Genomic DNA, 20,023 nt, shown 5'->3' on the forward strand with positions numbered 1-20,023 from the left:
TTCTTAAGTTTAGTCCTACATTTAGCCTATACTGTACTTTGACACTTTGTTCAGTTCAAAGTACAACATTTCAAAATGACCTTGTACTCATTCAATTAACCAACTTTCCATACAAATGCTAATTTGTTTGTATAAAGGATTTGACAGAGATGCATTTAAAATGATTTAATTGTATATATTTATATATGAAAGACCTGGAATAGAAACGTAATCCTTGAGTGTTGGAACATCAAGCTCATGAACATCTTGTCTGCCATCTGTCCCAATGCATTTTAGTACTCTTGGGGATCACGCAACACGTGTGTCCCTTTTTTTTAATCCCAATATGAAGATTTCTGTATCTGTCTATCCCTGCCACTTTTATGCCCTTATATGGAGTTCCGTGTGAGGCTATGTTAACCTCTGTGACGATAACATCTTCAGTGACACCAGCAAGGTTTAATTGTCAGTGCACCAGAATAGTCTTCATAATGGGCATGTTACATTTGTGACACCTACCGTACATTTTAATGCTTTGCGGCCTGAAATGTTTGCGGAAAATCGAAGGGCGGAGCTTACTGGTCAAAGTGATAGATGTGTTCCTCATGAGTCAACGCACATTTGTAAGCAAGTTTCATGGCTGTCGGCCAAACAAGGCATGACTTATGCCTGTTTAAAGTTAGCATTTTCAGAAAATTGCTATAGCGCCCCCTTCGGCCAATTGGAGTAAGATTGGTTTCAGTGATATTTGGAATGATCCTCTACATTACTGTGAAGTTTCAAAGAATTGTGAGTCTGCATGTATGTGTTAGGGGCAGATGAATAAGTGTCATAAAACTGCAATATTCATTGGCTCATAAAAGATTACAAACTTCTCTTATACTGGGATTTTAGATATTGGACCAAAGTTCATGTGTAAAAGGTTTCGTGCAGATTGCTAAAAAATCTCAGGAGATCTATAGATTTGAACTATTTTCATATCATTCAAAATGGTGGGAGATCTAAAGGTCAAGGTGAAAAGTCAGAGTTGTTCATCATGAGTAGACGCATAATGTGTGTTAAAGTTTCATGGCGATAGCTCAAACAGGGCATGAGTTAAACCTGTTCGAAGTTTATTCATTGTTATAGCGCCACCCTTTGGCTAATAGTTGTGAGTTTCGTGTCTTAGCCGTTTGGCATAGCCCTCTACCATATTGCCGAGTTTCGTAAAAAGCGACTGCACGGTTAAGCCAGAACTGCAAAAAGTGGCAGAAGTACTCGTGACCCATGCATGGGTCCGCGACCCAAAAATGTGTCCCTACCCACTGTTTGGGAACCACTGCATTATGTCAATGGGAACAGTCTTTCAGGCCAACACTGTTTGTTCTACTTATCAATATTATTTGGTTTGTCCAATCCAGTCATGTTGAGACTTTTCTAAACAATTTCTCTTGATTGATGATGAGAGATATTGAAAATATGAAAACTGTTTAGTGCAGTAAATAGCTGTATATTCTGACGGCAATCATTGCTATAGAATGTTTGTTCAGGAACAGGGGTCTCCCTGTCTCTCCAGGTCTTTAGTAAGCATATAATGCATTTTCAGGTTGGGATACAAAGGTTATCCAATCAAGAGAGAGAATTCATACAGGATAAACTAGTTAAATTGGAAATGAGCAAAGAAGAAATGAGCAGACAAAGTCAAAGTCAACATCTAGAACGAAACGGGCAGAGTTTTGTAAAGCTTGGTGGGAATCATGGGCAGATCCAGGTCAAACTTATACATAATCGGCCACATCTCCACCTCCAAGTGCATTTTTAATACAAGCGATTAAAGTTTCCCGTATTTGCATATCTTATGTCACAAATGTAACACGCCCATAGATGGAGACTATATTCTGACGTGTGGACATTATATATAAACCATGCTAGTGTGTCACTGATGATGGCTCTGTGATATCATAAGCTCACAGAGGTTACCATATATGGAGACTGTTCTGACACGTGGAGTGATGTGCCGAGTGGAAAGTCTCTTGGATCAGAGGATCTCCAAAAAAATACAGATAATCCGCAAATCGGAGCACCGAATGTCATCAATATTATATGACGTCATAGTACTGACGTCATAGACTGGCCTTGACTCCATATTTGGGCATGCCTCACACAGAGCTCCATATATGGGCATAAAAGTGACACAGATACAGAAATCTATATATAGATTTCCATAGTAATGTTACCTACTGTATTTGACCTATTATATTCTTAGTTAGTTTTCTGACTTATTTGTATTTGATCTACATTGTGTGTTTTGTAACATGCATGTGCATCATGTGACAAAACACCTTGAACCTTGAAATAAAATGTAATTTTAACAATTTTATCCTGACTAAGTAGGAGAACCTGTGTGTTCCCCAGTCACCAATACGATCATCTATTATTGTCATTGATTCCCAAACTAATCGAGGTAAACAATGTCATTTTGAGAGAGAGAGAGAGGGGGGGGGGGAGAGAGAGAGAGAGAGAGAGAGAGAGAGAGAGAGAGAGAGAGAGGGACAGATTTTCTTGGTAGCTGCTTTTTTTTTCACCAGAGAGCGAGTAAATGGGATGAGAGAGAGAGAGAGACTGGGACATAAATGCACATGCCATCTACGGCTGAGATGCATTAAAGCTTCCCCATCAGGAGGAGTAATGGATTAAAGGCCGCTGAGGCCCCACAGTTTGCCAGTCAATGTTCTTTGGCTTCCCACCCTCCCCATCTCCTGCCTCCTCCCTCTATTGTTCCCTTCCCGCTGGAAGAAGTTGATTTGCTGTCAATTGCTATCTTGGCTGGCAGCATTAATGCACGCCCACAAAAGGATGACACATGGCATTATCACCTCACTCCCTTTCAAATTAGAGCCTGGCGCTGCCTCGGCACAGCTTGTGACTGGTTAACACTATCAGCTATTTGTGGGGATTGTTTCCTAATATGCGGCATCTAAAGATTTCATCAGGCATTTGATGACGGAAATAAACCACTGCCCACAGGGAAATTGGACTGATTAATGGAATTATGTGTTGGTGGGGAGTCAATACAGGCAGCAGACGCTCACGTGGGGATGAACCCACAGCTGTCCATCATGGACAACACTGCAGTGGCTGGCAATGCGACCTGGCCAGTCTGGCACTATAGCATCCCCGGCAAATAACACATTCACTCTCTAAACAAGGGCCGAGTTGTGTGTCTCGCAGAAAAGCCAGGGATTAAGGGTTGGGTTGCTCACTGTGGCTGCATGCAGTGCAGTCTACAGTACTGGTCCATATGGGTCCTGTTGGATACAGATATTTTAATACTATGACATGCATCAAGCAGAGAAAGCTAAAGCTTGCAAGGTGGGAGATGAACAGCATTAAGACAAACTGCCTTGCTTCTTACTTGTTTCTGCTCTTATTCCAACCCCAATTCCGGCTTTTCTCAACAGTCTTAGCCAGTTAAGTGCTGTCATCGAGGAGTCCATTGGACAGCCTCCTCCATGGCCCAATTAATTACATGAATGCCAACTATTCAGTAGCTGAAAATGTCAAATACATAATGGTCTCCTGGTCTCTGTCATCTCAGACAGTCGTCCATATAAAATAACAATATTACCAACATTTTTAATAGCATCAGACTCCCCTACATGACTGTATCAGCTCGACCGGTCTTTCCCCCTGAGATAAGTATGGTAAACATGACCACAGTTGATATTTCTGATTAACTGATGAGCATTTGTAGCACATGTATACTGTTCTTTAATGTTCTTATTTCATAGTATTCTAAGATATCCCAAGCCTCATTTGCAATACATTGCCTATTTAACAATTTTAAAGTGTATTTTACAGTTTTAATTTCCATAATACGCTGATAAATGGAAAATTATTGACCCATTAGGGTGTACAAAATGGCCACGCTTATGCTAATTTTGATTTATTCATTAGCCGTTTCATTTTCTCATGTTTGTTTCATCTCCATCTGTTTTCTGCAGCAATCCCCCAACTAAGATGCAAATGACTACAATTAGATTGAAGAGTTGTTGTTTTTTCCAGCAACTGGTAATAATGTGTGAAGGAAGGCAGTCGCTCACTCGTAGCCACAATGCAAGAATAATTTATGAAGGCTACCAACATTTTAACATGACAAGTCTTTCCTGTAGAGATATATTTTAACATGATCTAAAATATTCAAACTATTCATGTGGATTTGATGGTTGGTGGCTTTGATTAATCTGTCAAACTACATTGTGGACACAAATTAAAATAAGGTATCTGGTTGTTTAGCCCAAAAGGGTTTTAAGGACTGTGTGTAGTCATGCCAGAGGGATGTTTGGGGTTTTGGTATCTCTGAGGAAGATTTCACCCGTTTCCATTGCACAGAATTTGATAAACATTGTTCACAACATTTAAACAATTTTGGGAATAATAATAATTGTATGTTAGTTTGAACTGTTTTTGCTCACCTGAATACAATTCAACGTCTGACAGCAATGCTTTGCCATTTCCTATTCAGTCCACAATTTGTAGTAATAGTAAGTTCTCACAACTACTGTAAGTAGCATGTTTGACCCTTAGGAAGTTGTGTCCAATAATAGTGGTAGCTACAGTATGTCTATTAAAGGTAGGGTAAGTGATATATTTTGTTAAAATAAGTGTTAGATAGCTCCATATTATGAGAGCACTCATTAATATAGAATGTCTGTTCAGTAACAGGAGTCTACCCGTCTCTCTACCTCTTTAATAAAAGGAAAATACATTTGTGTTGTGTTCCAGTTCCAATTTTGTGTGCTCATTTCTTTGTGTAATCACTTCCAATTTCACTTGTTTAATCTGTATCCTAAAATTGGTATCCCGACCTGAAAATGCATTTTCTGCTTACTAACGAGCTGGAGAGACGCAGAGACTCCTGTGACTGAACGAACACTGTGATGAAACAATCAGAATATAATGATTAGACCTTTTTTCTTTTCTTCTTTTTTTTTTAACCCCTTTTCCCTTTATTCCAATTGATTACTCCCCACGCACATTTGTGTGTTGTCACTGCTGTTGTATCCTACTGACTCTACTGCCAGTGAGGAGCCCTCACCGGGAGGACGTAGAAGAACCTTCCTCCTACTCCTCCTGCCCAACACTCCCTGCTGACAGGTGGAAGCCTGTAGGAATACATGCAGTGGTATCACCCTCCCCGCCCGGCTCACCGCCAATTGTGTTCGTATAGACGCTCGATAAAGCCGGATGCACCGCGGTGGATTCGAACCCACAACCTCAGTGGTGGTGGGCAGGCACCACTGCGCCACCCAAGCGCATGTTTAAACATTTTAACAGAAACACTTTTTGTTTTAACCAGGAGATATCCCTACCCTACCTTTAAATACTTGAGTAGCGTGATCCTATGACAGACACACAATGAAGCATAGAAAATACTGTGAATCCCAAGTGTTCTGGAACCAGCTTTATTCAAAGAATACCTAGGTAATTTGTCAACACAGAAGGTACAGTATCTTTGTGTGTATGCCTTTGTAAACACACACTTCTGTCCAATTGCTGTCATTAGGATAATTGTTAGCTACCGCCATCAGAATTAGTCCATAATTTGTCATGTTAGGACCGAAAATCTGTGGCCCTTCAGGCCTTCATTTAGTTTTCAACGCCTAAAGCAATATGGAACCACACTCTCAGAGTTATGGGGGTCCATGGCCTAATGCATACCAAACTAGGGGTCCTTGAAATTAAGAAGTTTGAGAACCACTGCAGTAGGATAACTCATTAGATTTAGAATGTGCACACTTCAATTGAAGCCATGCATTACGTAGTTTGGCACAAAGTTACCATGTTCCACAGCATAAAATGACCATGTGAACCATGCTGAGGAGCTGAACTCTATCAACTGAGCTCAAAGCTTCAGCAAGAGTGCCCTCTAGTGTATTTTCACTGTACAATCTCTCTGAATTATGCACTGCACAGTCTTCAGGCTGGGCAATTTGTAATGTCAGTTACTCTGTTATTGTTCCGCTGAATATTTTTTGAGCTGATTGAAAGGACCAAATTAGTACATCAAGACTTGTAGACAATAACAAAGTCCCCGCCCCCCCCCCCCCACCCCACACAAACATAAAATAAATAATAATCATAATTCATTCATCATAATAACAATATATTAAAAATGCTATGAATTCTAGTTGCATGCAACATAGATTTACCAGGCTTTAGTATTTGGAATCCATGATTTGCACTTGACTATCTGTGACTTGTACCGCTATTGTGTATTCTAAGTATTGTGCAGGTTTCTACCACAATTCACTTTAGTACTTGGCATCATCTTGCAGGGGGAAATGTTTGTAATGATGCATGATTTTTTTTCTAGAAGTTATGGCACAATAAAGAGTTTGGACAAGCGATTGGATGACTTGAAATGGAACTTGAGTGCTAGAGACTTGGGACTGTCACTGTGAAGGTAAAGGGCCCTCTTGTGGAAGAAGCATGAATACCACTGTAACTCAATGCCACTTTACACAAGCAAGAGCATGTGTTCATTTTTCGTAATACCAGAGTGGTCAGGTCTGGTATTAATCAACCATACAAGATGCAAGACAAATGCACAAATTGAAAACAAAGACCGGCCAATTAGGCATCAGTTTAAGAAGAAAAAAAAGTCGGGGCATAAGATATCCTTGATGTGCTACAGTTAAATCCCCTTAGTCAAGGCTTCTCTACAGTGATCTGATTATCTGCAGATCCGGCTGACATAGAGGTCGACCTCTCAAGTCTGGAAACAGCTAGACCTTTCACCTATTAAGCCCCAGTACCGACCAAACATACGCTGGCACACATACATATACACATATATGCATGTGTATACACACACGCGCACAGGCGACACAATGATTTCATTTCATTTAATCATTTCTCCACAACTTTGCAGCAGGATACAAATGGGTGTTCATTTCCTCATGGGGGTAGAGGGGGGAACCCAACTCGGCCATTTGTCTAATCTGGAATTAATGGTGAAAATACAGAGAATGGAATTCTGGGCAGAGCCGCCAGGTGCTCTGAAAGTGTGTGTGTGTTGGGGGCTAGCTAATCACATCATATTTGTTCCTCCCCGTTTCATCTCCCTCATAAGATTAGTTTGTCATGTGCTCCACTGATTGTCACTTGCTGGCAACATATGTCACATATATACACACTTGGCCTGCTTGACAGGGAATATTAAAGGGAGGTTTTGTTTTGTGGTCGTTAAATTGTCTAAAACAAAGGAATAATAATCACCCTGTAGCCCTGGGTGTATCGTGTCCATGCTTTTCCTTTTGTTATTTTTAGCCGTTAAATTAATCCCTTTGCCAATAGCCGGTCTATAATGGGATTTCACATAGCGCTTCTGTCAGGGCTTTTGCAATGAGAACAACACTGCTGAGTCAGGTTGACAATGAGTGATGTAGAATGGTTTCATCTAAAAGAAATTAACTGAACATCAATATTAATCATTATCTAGGGGGGGGGGGGGACATTATGAATACATCAAAAAATAAATGCAAATAAATAAAAGATTAGTGTGAACCACCCAATTCACAATAGCTCTGTCATTCTGTACTAAGCAAAGAGTGAAGTTTAACTCGTTGCATCGGTGTGTTCAGTGGGTGAATAGTAGACTGGTACAGGTGTGTTCAGTGGGTGAATAGTAGACTGGTATAGGTGTGTTCAGTGGGTGAATAGTAGATGGTACAGGTGGTACTTCCAGTGGGTGAATAGTAGACTGGTACAGGTGCATCCAGTGGGTGAATAGTAGACTGGTACAGGTGTGTTCAGTGGGTGAATAGTAGACTGGTACAGGTGCATCCAGTGGGTGAATAGTAGACGGTACAGGTACGATATGTTCAGTGGGTGAAATTTCAATGATCTTGGACTGACAGTGGTCCTTAAAAGTTAGCTGAAATTGTATTTTGACAGTATGTTACTTCCATATCTTGCCGTATTTCTTAGTGAAACAGGAGCTGTGTGCCACGCCTACTAGGAGTGTGCATGCAAAGTTTCCCGCCGATTGGTCCAGCAGTGCTTGTAGCATGTCGTGCAAAACGGGCCCTTCCAGCAAACTTTGAAAGCCAATCGTAGTCAATCGGAATAGAATCCGAACAATCTGGCAGATACATCTTGATCACATGACTACAGAGATAATGTGTACCAATTTGCTGAGGTTTGGACAAAATCGGTAGGAGTAGTAGCAAAAAAAATGCATGATTTGAGGCATTTTGTTCAAAACGGGCCACTCCTGCAAACTTTAGAAGCCAATCCTGATTTAATTCTTGGGGGTTATATTTCAAACATTATAGCCTAATCGGATCAATTTATTAATAACAATGATCATAATAAAAATAGCTTGAATATGAACCCAAGGACGCTTTACATCAACAAGACCAGGAGACCTGGTTCTGCCAGACCCAGAGTAAGTACTTTATAAGATCAGAGCACTACGTCACCGGACTTCACATGACGTGTCAGCCTGTGTCTATGCCCATGTATGGACGAAAGGGGGACAGACTTTTTTGGCTGGGGCCGGGGGACAAAGTGACATACCATGTATGGAGAAAACAGATACAAAGCCTCATGTAAGCCCGACCCCTTGGGTCTGGCAAAAACTATGAACAACCAACAAACAAGCACACAAAAACAACAAACAACTATTTGCCATAAGCCTGAGAGAATAGGTGTCTTTTCAAGGCAGCCTTAAAAGAGTCCAGTGTTGGAGCATGGGGAATCTCCATTAGGAGAGAGTTCCACAGGGTGGGGGCTGCCACACTGAAGGCTCTGTCCATCTAGGTTCGCTTGTTTGTTTGGGGAATAGAGAGAAGGTCCAAGTCTGTGGACCACAGGTTATGTGACAGAGTACATTTATGGAGGAGGCCTCAGAGGTACTGTGGAGCCAGCCCATGAGACGAATTCACCAGTTGACATAGGCTACCATGTAAAAGGCCATGTATGACATAAAAAGCAGTACACAGGGATTGGAGCTCCTGCCTGGTCACTGGAAGGCGTTTTCTAGGTCAGAATGGCTTGGTTTGATTCTTGGGAGGTTATGTTTTAAACAGTATAGCCCAGTCAGACCAATGTACCAGTGGTTATATCTGTAAAAGGCCATTTATGCCATACAAAGCAGTTTTCCTCCTGACAAAAAGTGATGCTCCTACTTAGTAACCGAAAGCTTGTTTCTGCCTCAAAATGATTTCATTACATTCTTGATGGTTGTATTTCAAATAGTATAGCCCAATCAGACAAATACGCCAGTGGACATATACCTTTAAAAGGCCACATAAGGCGCTGGGGCATGTTCTCTCCTCCGCGTCATCAGTGCCCATACCCTAGGTGGGGTTGGCGAAAGGGCCTTTCTGTGTGGAGTTTGCATGTTCTCCCTGTAGTCCCACAACAAACATGCAGTAATCCTGGTCTCTATACTGCCTCCCCCTGGTCAGCAGGGGCGCCTGATGGAGGAGAAAGGAACTGGTTGTAATAACGTGTTCCTTCCACGCGCTACGTCCTACCGGGGAACCCCCCCCCCCCCCTGTCAGGTGATAAGAAGCGGCCTGCTCACTCCTCATGCATTGAAGGAAGCATGAGCTCAGATTGGGGCTCTCCCCAGGCTGGCAGAGGGAGAGTAGCACCCAGGATTACATCTTAGGCAATTGATCTATTAAAAATGGCCTGGTTTCATTCCTGGGGTTATATTTCAAACATTATAGCCTAATAAAATCAATTTATTAGAGGGCATACCTGTAAAAGGCCATATATGCCATATAGCAGTATTTATCCTGCCAAAAGGTTATTGTAGCTCCTACCTGCAAACCGAAAGCTTGTTTCTTCCTCAAAATGACTTGGACAGTGGACATACCTCTAAAATGCAATATGAGCAATATGTATTATTACTCTTGCCATACAGTGATTGCAGCTCCCACCTGTTAACTGAAAGCTTGTTTCTGCCTCAAAATGACACGATTTCATTCTTGAGGGTTGTATTTCAAACATTATAGCCCAATCACACCAATATACCAGTGGTTATACCTGTAAAAGGCCATTATGCCTTATAAAGCAGTTTTCCTCCTGCCAGAAAGTGATTGCGGCTCCTATACCTGGTTACTGGAAGATCATTTATGCACCAGAATGGCTTGGTTTTCTTGAGGTTCGGCGCATAGTAGCCAAACCTCTTAGTACCGCTGTACTAAAAGGATGAAAAAACATAATTATCAGTTTCAGCCAAACTTCTAGTACTCTAAGGATGTTTTTTTGTTGTTGTCAATTTCAGCTTTAATTTCATTGTGAAATTTGTTTTCATGGGATCCAGAATCCAAAGTAATAACTTTGGGGCATATTTCCCTCATCTTTGAGATCATACATAGTGTCCAATCCGGTGCGCCATCTGCTTCACATTCATTTGACATTGTCAACCAGTCAGTGGCCTGACACCAATGTTGAAATTTCTCTGGAATAGTTGGAAGTCCACCTCCAACCACCTCCAGTCCACCTCCAACCACACAGACATGCTAGTTATATTGAATTAGAATACTTACAGGAAGAGTTCAAGGATTTTCAGCCAGCTCTTTAGGGGGGACTTGAAGTTAACAATGGAGCTAATCGACAGATTAGCAGTTTGACAGTTTGCAGATATCCCGTTCCACATAACTGCTGCAGAGTATACAAACAAGTCCAAGAAGAGAGTATCACATATTATGTGTACTGTACTTTTTTATTTATTTGTTATTGTTGATACAGTGTTGAGCAGCCAGTCACATTTTACTCTTGTGTACAAGCCAAGGGGGTTATATGCAATTTACAAATAATATGCAATAGAAATAATAGAGATTGGTTCACATAACATTATATTCATTAAAATATTTCCCAGATTGTAGCTTTAACCACTAGAGGGGGCAACATCTCCAATGACAATATGACAATATCCTGTCTCAAGCCTTCCGTGATTCGCTACCCTCAGTACCCTGTACAGTTTATCATACAATCCACAAAATTCCATAACCCAGCAGCAACAGTAATCCATGCCTGGCCTACTATATATTGCTCCAGAAGTAATTCACTTTGGAGGTTTGCCCTATTGTGTATGTGCTAGTATAAATGAGAAGTGTATTTAAGATATTGTGTTGCTACATACCCTGTGTGTTTTAGTTACTTCTGCTCTGTGCTGAGGAGAATCGAGAAGGCTAGAGAAAATAAATGAGTCTTGAGGAGAGATTTAAAAACCCCAATAGCCTGAGCACTTCTAATGAGAAGGGGTAGGCTGTTCTAGAGAGCCTGGGGCCACAGCAGCAGCAAAGGCACGGTCACCCCTGGTTGACAAGAATGCTAAATTGCCGACTTCTGTATGTGAATGTGAGTTGTAAGATACAAATCTAAGGCTTGATGGCAGATGTGTAGTGTGGATTGATCAGCTTCCTCCATTTTATTATTTCCTTCTGGAAATACCCAAGTTATTACTGTGACCTCGCTTTCACTACTTTCAGAATGATTTGCTGTAGCTTTCAAGTAGTTAAGAGATTTCTTTTCACTATGTAGTTTGGTAGCTTGACAAATGCTATCACTGCATTTTCAGTGTCACATCACTGTTGAAATAGTGCAACAGAGTTTTGAGTGCAAACTTTCGTATGTTTTATTCAAGCACTCAATGTCATAACATGACATACCGGTAGCAGTCTTTTTTACAGGGATGAATAATACCTGTGACAGGTGTGACTTTAACCCACAAACTATACCCATATGTTTTTATCTTGTCCTAAGTTGGCTGGGTTCTGCCTGCTTCTTGCCCTTGATATTACACTAGAACCCTGTCCCTTGGTGGCCATTTTTAGGATGCCCCGTATACCAGCTAGTCTCACTAAGAAGGATTCAGATATTGTGGCCTTTGCCTCACTCATAGCGTGTGGTATAGATGCATTCTATTACATTGGAAAAGCCCAGGTCCACCCTCCACTATATCCTGATTAAAGTACTTGGGCCCTATCTTCCGCAAAGCAGCGCTGGGTGCAGTGCAAATATTGCTATTTTCCAACTGATTTTTAGACCCAGCACCCACATTGTCTAAATATCAAATGATCTTGTTCCTATTTAGTGCCCATGGTCTAATAATTGTTGGTCTAAAATGAGGTGTGGTTTCGCGCAATCAGACATCGCACTCTGCACTAAAACCAGCTTTTAGTTGGTCTCATCTCCAGCGCACTGATGGCGCAGATATTTCCATATAAAGACATTATTGGAATTAATATATATGTGCCTAGGTGGTTCAGGTGTTCAGGTGTAAAGCCGGTGCTGAGCACTTCCTTTAACATTTTAGTAGGTATAGGATCTAATTGACAGATGGAGGTTTTCATTGAGAGTATGCTATTTTCTAATGTGTGAGAAGATACAAGTTCAAGTAGGCTACTTTTTCTGATGATCTGTACTTTACATGAGTGTGTTTATTCGCTTCTACTGTCATTTTTACACCAATACAATTTTAAAAGGTAATTACTTTTTACTCCAATACATTTCCCCTTGCCTCTTCAAAGTACGTTACTCATTAGATCTAATTCAATGAATAAATCCCGTTGCAAAGAAAATACAAAATGTAGTGTGCAAATTATTTATGCTGTAGCCTAAGCATGTTCAGCCTGGTCAGTGTTATTGCTATTGCAATAGATCTCAGTAAGAGAATACCAGCACTCACGGAACAGTCCTTTTAAGGCATGGTAGTAAGCTGCAGAACAAGTAACAACGGACGCATTTCGGCGTTAGACAACTTCCCCTGTCCATGTAGAGATCAACAACTTCCAACCAATTTGTACACAAAAAGCGCAGTCATAATCCAAAATACATAACCAACACATCAATAGGTCATTATGGACATCACATTAAATTATTCACAGAGTCCTTGCAGTCTTCGAATACAATAAGTACAATTAATCTGAGTCTGTTCCAATATAGGGGTCCAAGTAAAGACAAGATAATGCACAAACGGCTGAGTCCTCACAAAAGGGGGTTAAGGTACCCAAGTATACACTTAGCAAACAGAAATAAGAAAGAGTGCAGTGCTTAAAGTCAATATGGTAGTACTGCATGTGTCTATCCCTTATCCGGTCCTTTTGTTATAAGAAGAAAAATATTACTTCCACTAAATAGTATTACGAAGAAAATGTATATAGAAACGGAACAAGATAACGTGCAAAAGTAGCTCCATACAGGCTCAGTGTTAATGCTACCAAGGAAGATTGCAGCAGCAGCAGCTCTCCCCGCCCACAACAATCATCCCCTATGGCCATATCTAAGAGATACTGTAGCATATTAACCCATTAAGACCTGAGGCCGATTCTACACATGCCGTCTAAATCAGTAGTTCTCACACTTAAGATCTTTCAAAAAGGTTCAAAGATAGCAGATGTACAAGCTCGCAGCGTGGCACGAAGTGACGTGCTGTGAACTTGTACATCTGTTGTTTTTGAATAGCCAACGCAAAAATCTAAAATGACAGATGTTTTCCCGGTTTTAATGGGTTTAAATGAATTGAAATGAGGAGGAATTCTTATATGCTTTTTCTGCCATGAGGGCATGACATTTCAGTATTCTCAAATTCACCTTAAATGTGAGGCAAATGGTCACCAAAATCTTAAAATCTCTCGCTGATTTGCTTTTATTTTCATTATCATCATTCACTTTAACTTAATACATTTAATGTCAGATAATGAGTTTTGATACTTAGCCTACAGGTAATATCAGATAGCCTACTTTATAGTTACATAAGTGGTATTATAATGGCTGGATTTCACTTAATTTTCCTGAAAGTGTGACTTTCAGGTACTTTGTTCCACCACTGCTACAGTAATGCTATGCTTTAGTGGCAATTATAAGGCATATATTTAGCACCTAGCTATGATAGAGAACTGAAGATGAATGAAGCACATGAGGTTGAGTGCGTTTTGAACTTATAAAAGAGGGGAAACTATATTATAGATGATACGGTTTTCAGTGCCTGATAAATAAATGGTACTGTTGGAGGCATCACAACAAAAGTTGAATAATACAGAACATTCAACCTCATCTCCTCACATAAATATGCACAGGATCAGTGATCATCATGGCTAGTGGAGCCTTTTTCTCAAATCTGAGACGACCATGCCAGTGTTGCAAATCTTTACCTAATCTCACCATGTTTGTCCATCTGTTTCCTAATATTTATGCCTCCTGTTAAGTGTCTCCCACAACTTGTGAACCATTATAGTTTATGATATCATATAATGCTCTCTCAGCTGTGTTCAACATATCCTCAATAGTCTGCAAATCCTATAATGCAGGGGTATTCCATCATTGCTCTTTTACTGTCAGTATTCGCCTAGTATATGACTTCTCACATCACGTGCATGTGGAGAAATCTGGGGAAAGGGTGGCAGCAGAAGATGACAAGTTACCCGGCAATAAAGCCTTCTTTAAGATTAGCTTCTGGCTCACATGGTTCACAAAAGCAGACGTGTCAAAGCTGTCCCTGTCAGCATTTATGATCCATGCAGATCCAGAGTAACTATTACAATTCATACACGCCACTTTCAAGCTAATTTCGTTTTTTCCGTCTTAGAGTTTGGAGCCGGTAGTGATAGTCATACAACACTTGCTGAGATTTCAGAAGAGCTGTTCCAATATGAGGCAGCAGAGGGTGCACATCTATGATTACCATCTCTGTACCTGTAATCATTGAGCTGGGAATAAAATGACTGAAATGTAATACAAGTTGAATATTTACTGAGGGCATTTCATATCAGTTATAATGTCCTAAACGTCTATGACATAATAAGATCATCGAACCAAAGTGTCACTCATGATCAATTCTTAATCCAAGTGTAAAATCCAAAAACTTGTGAAAATAGAGAGCTTTTTGTGTTCAAATCAAGAATTGTGAATGGTCATTTGGCTGGCACATGTTGTAAGACTGATGACATAGATCTATTTTATTGTCATAGCATAATGATGATTTTGTGCATGAGACTGCTGTGAAAATGTTACATTGGCAAAGTTATCATAGATTACTTATTTCCTTTATATTGCACTACAGGTGCATAAAGGCAAAAAAATAAAAATAAATCTAACCAAGCTGACCAGTCAAATAAAATAAAATAAAATACAATTATTGTTTTGCCTGTTGCCTTCTGTTAAATTAGAATAGAATATCCCATTTACCAGGAGGAAAGCCTTTCCATAACATCAAGAGTACTGTCTCAAATAGGTAGGGTGAAGCAAAGATTCTACATGAAATCCATCATTCACAGAAGATAACAATGTGATCTCAAATATTATAAATCAAATGTTTGACATCAGTTAAATGCACCTTTAAAGACATCTAGAGTGAGATAAATATATAACATATGAACGCAATGGCCTACATTGTTGTAAAGACGGTTTATTAATAATGGAACAAAACAAATTCTATTGAGGCGGCAGCCAACTTTCAGAACAACATCCATCTCTCTCTGACATAAAAGGCGCCTTTTGGCAATGTAACATCATTCACTTCATCTTGCTGTGAATGCAATACTCTGGTGTAGTTTCGACCTATAAATGCACACACACACACACACACACACACACACACACACACACACACACACACACACACACACACACACACACACACACACACCGACTTACATTGTCTCTGCATTTGATACTCTGTTCGTTTCATTTTGGCCAGGTATCTTGCTCCCCACATTAACACATAAATATGATTGTATATCACTGTATACAAAGCTACAGTATGCTTAAACAGTTGAGGGGTGATGTTAGATTTTCAGGTCAGAATGCTGCTCACTCAGTCACTTCCCCCTTTGGCAAAAGCTTCATGTCATCCATATTTTACAGCTTATATTCCATGCAGTAGCCAGACTGGTTGGGCTGTTAAAACCTCATTACAATCATTTTGACACCTCAACTACATCAAATCTGAAGTTTTGTGTAGTGTATTGGAGTAGACACAAATGAAACATCAAACAGCTTGTTTTTGTCTTCACTCTTCACCCTTGTTTGGAATTACAATGGCCTCACTGCATTGTAGCTTACACATGAACACACACTACAGTGTATGAGAACAGGCAGCCATACTGCATTCTCCTGCTGTGTGCTGTGAAGAAGAAAAAAAACACTCACTCAGAGGGACATATCATTACAATTGATTGAGTTTGTTTATGGAGTTCAGTGGATTCCTCTGCAGGCTGTATCCAGATGATGGAGGTCTGGAAGCTCATCTTTAACCCTCATCAGACGGATTTCTAATCAGCCCCATCGACTGTTCCTGCAGGCACCTGGCAGAGAACACGGTTTTGTGTTAGAGTGAGTTCGGATGGATAAAATAACATTGGACTTATTTGTGGTTAAGTCAATTGCTCAGTTCATGACTCTTAAAATGATTAAGCAGGGCTTAGTACTCTATGTGTGCACCAGATAAGTGTACTGTGTTAATGGGGGAAAGCATTTATGGCTTAGGAATGCATTGAGGCATGCAATAGTATATTATACTATATATACTATATGCACTGTTTGGGATGAAAACCTTAAGTGCATGATGTAAAGAAAATCATACTACATAGATATTATATTTGATCTATATACTTTTTATTTTATTTTATTTGCTGTTGCTTCCCTAGGCCAAGAGATGGCAGTAAATAGCTTCACGAATACATGTACAGTCACAAGTCTCTGGTCACCTTTAAGTCAGGGGTGATATTGAGCACCTCCTTGTTGTTCTAGTTGATTGTTTCTCTGGTGATTTCTATTGGTTTAGCTGCAAAGAGTGCCGACATGCTCTCCATCCATTCATTTCACCACGCACACAAGAACACACAACTAACTAATGCAACACAAACACATACTTTTAGTTTAGTAATTTATTATGGAAAACGTTTTGTAAAGACTAGCCTGAAAAGAACTCATGCTGAACCCATAACATCAAAAAGTCAATACCCCAGTAATTTTTTTGTGGGCTGGATGTTTCAGAAAATATGCAATCCAGCAAGCCATTTTGATTTGTCTCCCTTGATTATTTTATTATTTATTTATCATTCTTTAGATCTTGACCCTACCTCTACTGGGTTTCATTACTGTTGCTGTTATGTTTAATTGATGATTATTACGAAGTTGAACCCCAAGCCAGTTGTTGCGTTGCTTCACAAGCAAATGGAAATAGATTTTTATATACTAAATCTGAACAAAACTAGGGTTTGTTGCTTACAATATAAGATAAGATAAACCTTTATGGATGCTGTGAGTCCTGCAGGTGTTATAGAGTAGTAACAGTAAGAATGGAACACAGGAGAGGTACAGGTAAGGGTCAAGAACCTAACCATGATAAATAAAAAGAAATACAATTATATAATGAGCTTAGATTCTGGCATTAGATATCTGCACAGGGTCTCTTAATGAATGAATATACAAAGGGGAGACAAATTAAAGGAAAAGCCAACATAACATTTCTTAAAAAGGAGTTAGGCCACCACGAGCTGCCAGAACGACTTCAATGCACCTTGGCATATTGCACAAGTCTCTTGAACTTTACTTGAGGTATGAAACACTATTCTTCCAAAAGATACACGTTTGGTTCCGAAAATGTTGTCAATTAGCTTGTGACTGCGAAGGCCATAGCTTATGATTCACATCATTTTAATAATGATCAAACCCTTCAGTGACCCTTCATGCCCATGGTGGCATTGTCATTGTGGAAGAGAACACTCCCATCAGGATAAAAGTGTCATTTTTGGTAAAAGTTTCAAGTGGCTCTTCCCTGACAAGCCGACCCAAACTATGCTAGGAAAGACCCAAACTATGCTAGGAAAATGCCCCCCCCACAGCATAACCTGACTCTAGGGGTCAAGCATTCAGGCCTGTTTTGTTCTCTTGGTGTATGCCACACATGCACTCACTCGTTCACTTGTGGAGAAAATGGTGAATGACTCATCTGACCATATCATTTTTTCCCCCACATCCTCTGTAGACCAGTGCCTACGTTTTCACCCCACTAAACTCTTCAATTGGCATTCTTCTTTGTAATGAGGGGTTTACTACTTGAATATCCCTCTCTAAGAACTGACTGTTCTTGCTGATAATCACGTCCTGCATTGACATTCTCAGTCACATGAGGAATACTTATTCTCCTTACGCACACTAATGCACAAGCATCACGGTCATTGAATGTGTGCTTACAACCACATTTTCTGGCCCTATTTACTGATGTCTTTCCCATAGATCGAAATGCAAATGTCAGTTTAATTACGTTTCCGGTTGAAACACTAGCCATTGAGTAGTTGTTGTGACTGAAGCTCCTGCCACCCTGCCCTAATGAACTGTCTTTCATAGTCACTTAGATCTATTTCTCTTGCCATCTTGATCCAAAATCGAGGTCAACTGGGTCTGCCCAGTATTGTTATACTTTCCCCAGAAAAGTATAACAATACGATGTTAATTGCTTCATTGTATTGAAGCAGTTGCATGTTTCTCCACTCATTTATTCAGGTTTTTCGTTGAATTTGTCACCCGTGTGTGTGTGTGTGTGTGTGTGTGTGTGTGTGTGTGTGTGTGTGTGTGTGTGTGTGTGTGTGTGTGTGTGTGTGTGTGTGTGTGTGTGTGTGTGTGTGTGTGTGTGTGTGTGTGTGTGTGTGTGTGTGGGGGGGGGGCTCGGATCCTAGGAAACCTAGTGGAAAGCTAGACAGTCGCTCTCCCGGCTTCGGTGTGTGGTCAGACTGGCCGGACTTAAACGATCTGTGCTGATGTTACCTTGAAGTGGGTAGGGTCTAACTCAGAGGCGATGGCTGTCTCGGAGGACTTTATATCTGACCCCAGTATCTCTGTCAGTGCATCTATGACTGTGTGTGGAACAGAACACCAACTCCCACTGACTAATGCCCGAGGTCGCCTCTTATGGGCACAACAGCAAAGGCAGCGGCAGCATTGGACTGAACTGAGGTTGCAAGGGAAGACTGCATGTCTCCCCGCTGCGGACCATTCTGTCTCGCACTCTGTGCAATTTTTTTTTGCTTTAGACGAATGCATTGTTGTCTTTACTCTGAAAGCGAGGTTGCAGGTTTTACCATCCAAACTTAACCTCTCCATCTGGTTTCCAGGCAACCATGCTCCTCACTGTATACATCATGGTCATGAACAAATAGCTGAAACCATGTCCCACATCTTAAATGGGTGCCATGTATACAGGGGACTTTACATATGTAGGCATGACAGAATAGTGGATTTGATATCTAAAGATATCACTTCTATTTTCAGGTCCTCCATCACGCTGTATAAGCATTCTAATGTGAAGCCGAGCATGTTTAACCTGTGTAACGATGATTCTGTGTTCTCTAACATTTCAGGTAACACCCCTGATGTCATTGTTGTTAATGAAAACCATAGGGAGGTGTTCATTCTCGAGGTCGGCTGTACTTTTGATTACAGCTTAGAGGAAGCCTTCCTAACCAAAGTGCTAAAATATCATCAGCTAGAGCAGACCATCTCTCAGCTAGGCTACAGATGTAAACTTTTGTTTTTTATCTTTGGTAGTCTAGGACACGTGCACAAGTTGGTTGTGAGGGGCCTGCAAATGGCCGGCCTCTCCAAAAGGAGGGCTAAACAATTAGCAAGGTACTGCTCAATATCAGCTATTATAGGAAGCCGCTCAATTTGGAGGAGGCGTTGCTTCCTTTACCCATGATTGTTGTCCGCTGTGTTCGACAAGTATGCCATCTTTTGTTTTGTATGTAACAATGCTCTGCTTTACATGCGCTTTGTAACTAACTGTTTTCCCTTCATCTGACTGCACTGGCAGTGTTTATGTCCTTTGTACACCCGTACTTCTTATTATGTGGACATAAATAAATATTTCAAATGTGTGTGTGTGTGTGTGTGTGTGTGTGTGTGTGTGTGTGTATAATATATAGATACAAATACATACATACATACATAAGGATATATACACACACACACACACACACACACACACACACACACACACACACACGTACAGTCTTATCAACTCACAGTAAATAGATAAATG

The sequence above is a fragment of the Gymnoscopelus braueri genome, assembly GCF_963280865.1.
Source record: "Gymnoscopelus braueri genome assembly, chromosome: 8".
Lineage (NCBI taxonomy): Eukaryota > Metazoa > Chordata > Actinopteri > Myctophiformes > Myctophidae > Gymnoscopelus > Gymnoscopelus braueri.